Genomic DNA, 10155 nt, shown 5'->3' with positions numbered 1-10155 from the left:
TAGGCGCTGGTGACTGAACCATGCTCTCGTCAAGCACGTAGACCGAATTGTATACCCTTCTTATAGCCGCAACCTGGTGAGCTTGAGTGCTAATGCCGGGGACGCGGAACCCAAATGGGTGACAGTAGTAAGTTACCACTCTAACCAAAACTTTGGGACGAAGGAAAAATACGATCACTTTCATTGTGGGAATTATTGATGCTAACTTCGACCTTTATCTTGATTTCCCCATAGTGTGTGACTAAAAAGCTACCCCTTTCCCGATCCCCTTGACACACTTTATTGACCCAAAACGTGTAAGGCATGTGCGATATAATCCCTATATGAATGGGGCTGAGAATATTGGTATCACATTCATTACAGAGATAACACACACATATCGTCATTTCTATCTTACTTAGGGTGGATGAATTGGGTTTGTTTTTTATATTTGGTAATAGGTATTCACGGATTGGTGCGAAAAACTGAATGAGAGCACTGTACGCATATTGTGAGTGGCGGTCTGATGGACAAGCCCATGACTATTTCATTCCTTAGGGCACAAATCACTGAGTGAAAAGAGAGAGAGCACATAGAGCATGATGGAAGTGCATATATAGAATGTGTTAAAATGCGAAAACTATTTTGTTTTGTTCCTCCTTACCCTTGTCTTAGAGGTGGAATTATTTGCGTTCATTCTGGATGGCGAGATAAGTATACACTCCATAATTTTCACGAGGGAGCAGCTTTCTGCTCCGTCACCCAAAAAACGCTTAGGTAATTCCTTGATTAAATCCAGGGAGGAAATCTGATTTTGCCCTGACGAAATCCCAGGACCTGTGAGGCCATGTTTAAGGGCTGAAACATGTTGGCACGTCTTTAGGGTCATAGGACCATTATCTCCAAACAATTTAATTTTAATATCCACTTCATCCCCACAAATAAAGGGAAACCAGGGGAACGCAGTAGGGTTTTTATCTTTAGACCCCCTGGCCTACATGTCCGAAGTGCTCCCTGAAATACGGTTGAGCCCACCCTGACCTTTAGGAGTTGGGTGAACTATATCATGAAGCATGACACCAATAGGGTGAGTGAGGGTTAACTAACAAAAAGGAGTTGCCTCCTTTCGCACGGTCAAGCCATGTAAGTCTAAATTTTGACCCATTGGGTTGGGATACTTTTTGGTTGTAATATTTAACTAGGGAGGGTGTATCCATTTCCCTTTAATACCTCTCTTACCCCTTGGGTTTGGTTGAGGGATCTCCTCCATAACCTATGGATTAGAATATTCCCATCACCTTTCACTGGGGTGTGATGTGCAACCACCATCCTCAACTCCTGTATTAGTAACTCCAACATTATTAGAACGTTACTCCACATCCATAGCTGCCAAGGTTTCAAATTGCTATGTGTGACATTTTCATAATTTCAGAGTAATTATGAGTGACATTTCAACAAACATGAGTGACACTTTCTCACAAGCAAAATCAAGGAGTGAAGACGAGCGAAACATATAAATATCAGAAATAAATCCATTGAGCAGTAAGAAATTCTAAGTGAACCGCTGCAACGCACCAACAATTGAAGGGTAATAACGTAGTGACCTTCACCGACTGAGCTGCCCAAACAGGATATGTGAGGCCCCAACAACAAACTGGTGCTTAGCGTTGTGGGGAAGGCCGTCAGAAAACCAAAACACAGATTGCCAGCCTTTGTGTGGACCCCATCCCCGCCATCAAAATTAGAAGAGCACCAAGAGTCGATAGCATAGGGGGCAGTAATAGGAAACAGCATTTTTAAAACATAAATAAAAGGCATTGTCATTTACAATGCCAATAGCTTAAACTCTAGTAACTGCGAGACCTATTGCATTGCAAATGATTGTCTAGACTGCCTACAAAATATGGAGTCTCCACAACGTATGCAATAGCCTGATAGATAATAGGTTCTACTATTGCTTTGGAAGCTCTATGAAGTGGCTGCGCCCAAGACTAGTGTAAGTATTCAGGTGCATTTGGGATGTGATCGAGAACTTTTCTGCCTGGCAGATTAATATTGTCAAGTGCATCTTCATTTCACAGACTGCTACTTAAATAAAACAATAAAAAAATTAACAGGGTCACCAGCAGCAGAAAAAAAACATACAAAAACACATCCATGGTGAGAAAACGGTTTAAAGGTCTGTAGCAAGAAAACGAGAATGCTGATAATAGGCAATATGCAAAGTTAATTGTCATGTGACATACACACAAAAACCTGCACTTCCAGAAAAGTCCAGTCACAACGTGAATCACATCGTCGATAAACCAGTAAAGGAAAGAAGTGCAGAAGGATTAAGCTGAAGGACGTTCCTTACATCCTATGACCTTGATTTATTTTCCAAACTGTAAACATGTTTAAACCAACAATACAGCAACACAGAATTGCGCAATGAAACATATGGCGTTCGAGGATCTTTTTTCTTACTTTTTGTTCGATCAAAACATTATGGGCAAGACGAGACTGTATATAACAGCATTGTTGCAAAATAAAATGTCCTTTCCCCATTTTTACACGGAAATGAGTCGCATGCTGAAAGAGAAATGAGCACTGAGGCATGCAAGACAGTTAAAATAGTGAGTACGTTAAAATGCCCCGGTTACTTACCGGTAATCTTCATTACTCCGAGTCCTTGTCTTCCTCGCCACAGTAGTACAAAAGGTGTTGGTGATGGACAAAGCTTCTGAATCAATCAGACACTCACACCCAGTCAAGAGATCTGGGTTTAATCCATCACCGTTCTTTAGCCCACTCTGCCACCCCAGTTCAGACATGGCCATATGCAAATCAGTCTGACCCTGTGCCTCATGGGAACAGTGCAGCCCGAACTGCAAAGCCATGTCTTCCCTGGACCGGAAACAAGCTTCCGAGGACCGGTTTCTTGCATTCCAGCCTTCTTCAGCCCGGTTTGCTTGAATCCAGTGGCAAAGTGAGCAAGGGACTCACGTCTGAGTATACCCTGCCACACTTATGGCGGCCAAAAGCAGAACAAAAGTAGTTGGTGATGGACGGAGCTTCTGAATCAATCAGACACTCACACCCAGTCAAGAGATCTGGGTTTAATCCATCACCGCTCTTTAGCCCACTCTGCCACCCCAGTTCAGACATGGCCATATGCAAATCAGTCTGACCCTGTGCCTCATGGGAACAGTGCAGCCCGAACTGCCAAGCCATGTCTTCCCTGGACCGGGAACAAGCTTCCGAGGACCGGTTTCTGTCATTCCAGCCTTCTTCAGCCCGACTTGCTTGAATCCAGTGGCTAAGTGAGCAAGGGACTCACGTCTGAGTATACCCTGCCACACTCATGGCGGCCAAAAGCAGTACAAAAGGGGTTGGTGATGGACGGAGCTTCTGAATCAATCAGACACTCACACCCAGTCAAGAGATCTGGGTTTAATCCATCACCGTTCTTTAGCCCACTCTGCCACCCCAGTTCAGACATGGCCATATGCAAATCAGTCTGACCCTGTGCCTCATGGGAACAGTGCAGCCTGAACTGCCAAGCCATGTCTTCCCTGGACCGGAAACAAGCTTCCGATAACCGGTTTCTGGCATTCCAGCCTTCTTCAACCCGGCTTGCTTGAATCCAGTGGCAAAGTGAGCAAGGGACTCACGTCTGAGTATACCCTACCCTTTTGTACCCCCCTTTTGTACCCCCCCTTTTGTTCCTCGCCACAGTAAACACCATTGAGCCTCCTGCTCCCACAGAAACTCCAAGTCAAAGTTCTCATTCTAGTCTCCCTCTCCCAATATGGCCCCTGGTGGCGACAGTCAATCCCATAAAGGGATACAGAAATAGCAAAATGCCCTGACAACCAAGCTCGGAGCAATGAAGATTACCGGTAAGTAAGCGAGGCTGTCAGATCTCATATCGGAGGTTAGGCGCGAACCCTGCCTTGAGACGCGATCTAACACCTATAAACTACATTTCCCATGATTCCAGGTCATACGCGCGCGACGCCCGTGTGATGACGTCACACGCGCAGAGAACATTACCGGAGAAGAAACCGAAGACGCCGCCGTTGATTCTGGTTCCGATCCTGTTCTGGGTGAGATCGTGAGTTCCAGCGTATCCTTTGCAAGTGTACTCTACCGGCTGGTGAGTACAATAGAAGCCTTCCGCTTCTGTCTAGGGGGGCGTCGGCTGGCGCTTCCCTTTTCCGTGGAGTTCCTGCGTATCCTTTGTGAGTGTACTTCACCGGCTGGTGAGTACAATAGAAGCCTTCCGCTTCTGACTAGGGGTGGCGTCGGCTGGCGCTTCCCTGTTCAGTGGAGTTCTCGGCTGAGGCTCTAGCGTCTCACTGGCTAGTGAGACGCCGATATCCAGGCAGTGTTTGCAGTGTGAAAAGGTCCAAGGATATTATTGGGAACACTGTGTTCTATGAACTGCCATTCCGTGTTCTGGGTTCAATCGGGATTCTGATTTCCAGGGCTATTGATCTTTCTTACGTCCTAAGCATTTGCTTTGTGCTTGAGGGGTGCAAACGAACTTACCAGCATTGAGACTTTGTATCCCAAAGGTGCATTCTCTGTGGTTCACCAGCCCACGGAGGACAGTGCTGGTTTTGAGTCATTTGTGTACCTTTATTACGTCAGGAATCAGGACGTTGATATTACTTCTTGTGTTCAGCAGAGTGTGTTGTCAGGTGATTTAACCGGGCAATCACATTAGGAGTGAAGACTATAACTGTTGTTTCCGCTTTTCTCCTCTTTGACAACAGGGGCTTATGAGCTTCGCCTGGCAGGCTAACTTCCATACTGACCCCTGTTGAAGCCCCTTTGTACATCTTGTTGGTATGTAGTAATGTGCAATCTGTAATGTATTATTGATCTAGCTGAGTTAGATACTGACCATAGGTTCTTGTGTTCTAGGCATAACATCCTATTCAACCTTTTATGATTGCCAGGCAAAGCCAACCACTTATTCCTACCAGGTATAACTCAGTCAATTCACACAAAGGAGGGGCAACAAGTTGTTTTGCGCATTACATTGCATCCTTAATCTGTGCTTGTCTCATGGTGCCTTGTTCTCGTTTCAGCTTCCCTTCCCCGCAGTTCCCACCCTTACCTTCCTGTTAATCCCTCGCTCGATCATTCCTGTGTGTCTGTTTCCATTCAGACCCAGGGGCTGTCGAGAGGTGGACCCCATAGAGCATCGTGAGATCCTGAGGACCATTGGACCTGACAGAGGCATTACCTCCCCCTCCTTCTTCCTCGCCACAGTAAAACCCATTGAGCCGATACCAAAGCATATCAGCTTCATTTAAGAAAAACAGCCCACACCAAGAAGGCAGTGAAACAACAAGTTTATTAACAAGAGGTAGATAAACAAAAGAAATCCCCTCAAGGAACACCAGCAGTCAGCACAGAAGAGGCAAAGGAAACTGAGCCCCACCACCAACATGAAGGTATGAGGGGACGACCAAGTGGCAGCCCGGCAAACATCATCCATGGATACCCCCTTAAACGCTGCCCAAGAGACAGCAACAGACCTGGTGGAACGACCCTGAATAGGAAGAGAAGGAACCACGGAAACAGAATCATACGCCAACAAAATAGCTTCCTTAATCTAACGACTGATCGTGGAAAGGGAAGGTTTCAAGCCCTGACGGGACAAACCAAAATTGACAAATAAATTGCCACCTTACAGAAGGAAGACGTGCGGGATAAATAAACCAACAAGGCACGTCGAACATCCAGCAGATGCAAAAGACACTCCTCATCCGAGGAAGGTTCCGGGCAAAGAACAGGAAGGCCACCTCAGCAGACCGGTGAAAGAAGGAATAAATCTTCAGCACAAACGTAGGATGAGGGCGCAAGACCACACGATCCACCAAAACAACCAAAAAAGGAGCAGACCGAAGGGAAGCCCCCAACTCCCCAATATGCCTGGCAGAAGCAATAGCCGCAAGAAAGACGACCTTAAGCGTCATAAAACTTCAAATCAACCGCCTCCAAAGGCTCGAAGGGAGCAGATTGCAATGAATGCAAGACCAAAGGAAGGTCCCAGGGAGGAGGACACAGGATAGGACTGGGCCGCTGGAAAGACAGACTTAAAAAGCTGCGCCACCAAAGGAGCCACCGAAACCAAAGGAAGGACATGAAACGCCCGAATGGCGGCCCACTGAGCACGAATAGTAGAAATGGCCAAACCCAACTTAAAACCCTCATTAAGAAAATCAAGAATGCGAGGCGGGTCCAAAGAAGCCACAGACCGATCGTGACGAAGACACCAAGAAGCAAAGTTGTCCCAAAGCTTAGAATAGGATTTTAACGTAGAAGGCCTCTGGGACTGCTGGATAACACCAGCAACAGCCATCGAACAACCACCACGGATCAGGGATTCCCTCTCAAGAGCCAGGCCCGCAGACCCAGGGATCTGAACACAGGCAGCGGAAGTAGAGGGCCCAACAAAGGGAAAGGCACGAATGGCAAGGCCCACCCCGGTGTCACAGCCAATTCCAACAACAGGGGATACCAAGGGCGACGACACCACCCCGGAACAATCAGAAGGACAAAGGACCCCTCCCTCTTGATCTCCTGCAAGACAACTGGAATCAGGGGAACAGGGGGAAAGGCATACAAGAGCCCTGCGGCCAACGGAACAACAGAGCATCCACTCTCCAAGCAAGGCATAATTGTGCAAAAGCAGCGGACCTTGGCATTGGACTGGGACGCAAAGAGGTCTACAATCGGAGACCCAAACATCCGCCTCAACCTCTCGAAAATCAAGTGCGCCAGGGACCAAGAACCCATTGATGGAATCACACAACTCAGACAGTCCACCACAGTGTACTCCTGACCAGGAAGCTAATCGCAGACAGGGACGCCAGGTGTAACTGCGCCCAAGAACAAATTCGACGACTGAGGCAACTGAGGGAAAGAACCACGCAACCCCCCTGATGGTTGATATATGACATCACCACCTGATTTTCCGTCCGGACCTGCACATGGCGACCTTGAAGAAGATCCGAGAAGGCTAACAGACCCAACTGAACCGCCTTCAGTTCCCTGTAGTTGGACGAACAGGACATCACAGAGCGAGACCAAACCCCCTGTGTTGTTGAATCCCCCAGAGTAGCACCCCAGCCCAGCAGGCTGGCATCTGTAGTGAGAATCCGAGACAGAATAGTCAGAAATGGGTGACCCAGAGACAGATGAACCTCGTCCAACCATCAACGCAGGACCACCCGAACCTCGGAGGACACAGGGATCAGAACATCCATATCTAGGGAACAAGGGTCCCAATGCAAGATAATGTGGGACACCACCGGATACATGTGAAGGCGAGCCCACGGTACTGTCAACAAAGACGCAGACATTAGCCCCTGCACTCTCAACCACAAGCTCACAGGATGAGAAGGCCCCAACAACAGGGATCGAACAGCAGAGATCAGGGACAGAATCCGAGCAGGGGACAAGAACACCATCTCCAACCGAATCTTGAAAAGAGCCCCAATGTAAGTCAATTCCTGTGCAGCAACCAGGGAGGACTTCGGAACATTTACCAGGAATCCGTGATGCTCCAGGACATGGCACACCCACCGGACATGCAACTCCGCCTTAGAAAGAGAAGAAGCAGAAATCAGAATATCATCCAGATAAGGAAAAACACTAATGCCTCCCCATGTAAATGGCCAACAAGAGGAGCCAGAACCTTAGTAAAAACCCTGGGCGAAGAACATAGCCCAAAAGGCAATACCTGGAACTGATAGTGGTGACCCAGGACACAGAACAGCAGAAATTTCTGTGAGTCGGGGTTTACAGGCACATGGAGATATGCATCCCTCAAGTCGATCGAGACCAGAAAATACCCTTGAGAAACAAGAGGAAGGATCACCTGGAGAGAAACCATCTTGAACTCCTGATGAGGAACGAAAGTATTCACCCACTTCAAATCCATCACAGGTCTGAGATCCCCTGTGCGTTTGGACACCAGGAACAGGATGGAATAAACACCCATCCCCAACTGATCCCTAGGCACGGGAATCACCGCTCTCTTTTGCACTAAGGATTCGATGCCTTCCGAAAGCGCCACCTTCTTCAGAGCATCTCTGGGACAAGGCGTGGACCTGAAACAGTCTGGGGGAGTCTGGGTAAACCCAAGACGAAAACCTTCGGAAGCCACCTGAAGGACCCACTGATCCGAACACAGTCTCGCTCCAAGAGTCCCGGAAGAAACTTAGACAACCCCCAACCGGACCCACTCCAGGAGCAACCCAGTCATGACTTTGAAGCTGGAGAGGAGGAGGTAGAAGCGCTGGAGAACTGGGGCTTGTCATGTCAAAGGAAGGAGCACCCCGGCCATGCCCCCTCCCACGAAAGGGCTGACTCTCACGGCCCCTCCGTGAAGGACCAAAAGCCCTCAGTGATCCAAAAGCACGGAAGCAGCTTACGGTCTTCCACCGTCTTCTTAACCATATCATCCAACGGGGGAACCAAACAGCTTCATCAACAGACTCTTCTGGGTAGCATCAGCCTTCCAGAAGCGGAGACACAATTGCCTTCTCGCAGCGACAGAAGACCCCGCCGCAGAAGCAGCCGCCCCCAATGAGTCAAAAGACATGTCAGAAAGCAGACGAACCTGCTGCTCCATCATAGCCAGCGTAGAAGACATCTTCTCCCTGGTCCAACAATTCTGCCAACGACCAAGTCCTTAAGCAAAGACTGGATGGCGTAAGAAGAATAGGCCGCCGCCCGGATGGAAAAATTAGTAGCAGCAAGAGTGCATTTCACCGCACCATCCACCTTACAGGGTCAGCAGGAGAGGAATCCTCAGAAACAACAGTCCCATGAGAGGACATACTAGCCATCAAGGAATCAACCTTAACGGAGGAAGGAAATTTCACTGAAAAGTCCTGCAAGGGATAACGTTTATTCAAAAAACGTGGAAAAGAGCCCTTGTCCACATCCTTCCATTCCGTTTCCAAAACCATCAACACAGAAGAATGAAGGGGCAAAGATTCAGGCGCAGGGTGCTGATATTGTGCAAACAAATCATCCTCCAAAGGCACAATAGAATCAGGAAAAACCAAATTCTTGCGAATGTGACCAAGCACCACCTTAAGGTCGGCACCCTGCACAAAACGGCCCTTGACGTCAACATCCTCCTCCGTCTCAGAGTCAAGAGCAGGAGCATCATCAGCCTTCGCCTTCTTAGCAGGAGGAACAGCCAGCTTGTCCTGCAAAGCAGCAGCCACTGCAGAATCAATAATTTTTTGCAACACCTCTAAAGAAGGGATTTGCACGCCAGAATCAGAGGTCATATTCAAGGAGTCAGGAGCAGCCCCAGCAGAAGAACCACTCTCCATGACCAGCAAAATGCTAATGAAACAGACAGGCATCAAACAGCAAACATCTTAAGTAGAAAAAGGCTCCAAGTCGCCATGGCATCCAACAATCCCTCCCACTGCACGCCCCCAACCAAAGTACAAAAACGGAGGAAGTCCGGCGCGCCTCCCTAATGAAGCGTACAGACCCTCCCACCAAAGAAACATGCAGCGGAGCAACATCAAAAAAACGGTAAGGCAAAGCGAAGGAGCTCAGCAACAGCGCTTGGAAACGGGGGAATCATCGCGTACTGTCCGCTGTGCAGGACGCGCGTTTTAGGCATAAAATCAGCAAGAGGAAGAAAAGACTGCTAAAGCAGGTCAAAGACTCTCGCATACATCAATAAGAGACAGATAGAGGCTGGTTCCCAAACAAACAACCCCCCCCCCACGCCCCCCCTCGAAACACAGAGTCCGCTAGAACAGCTAGGAGTTCCTCAGGGCTCAATCTTGAGCCCTACTCTTTTTAACATCTACATGACCCCTCTGGCGGCACTGGCAGAGTCCCATGATGCCCAGATTGTGTCGTACGCAGATGATACCCAGCTCCTCTTCTCCTGTGACAAGAACTGTGACTTTAAGGGAGAGAGTATCAGAAGTGGTTTTAGGGCTGTATTTGACTGGTTTCAGCAGAACAGCCTCAAGTGCAACTCCGATAAATCCGAGGTGCTTTTCTTCGGGTGCCCTTCTGACCCGAGGTGGAAATCTTGTTGACCTGCGGCTATGTTTCCTCCCTCAGCGGCCAAGAATCTTGGAGTACAGGTTGACAACGGTCTCACCCTGAAACCTCAGATACTGGGCCTAGTGG

This window comes from Lissotriton vulgaris, chromosome 1_1 (assembly GCF_964263255.1).
Source record: "Lissotriton vulgaris chromosome 1_1, aLisVul1.2, whole genome shotgun sequence".
In the NCBI taxonomy this organism is placed as follows: domain Eukaryota; kingdom Metazoa; phylum Chordata; class Amphibia; order Caudata; family Salamandridae; genus Lissotriton; species Lissotriton vulgaris.
This window is presented reverse-complemented; position numbering follows the sequence as displayed.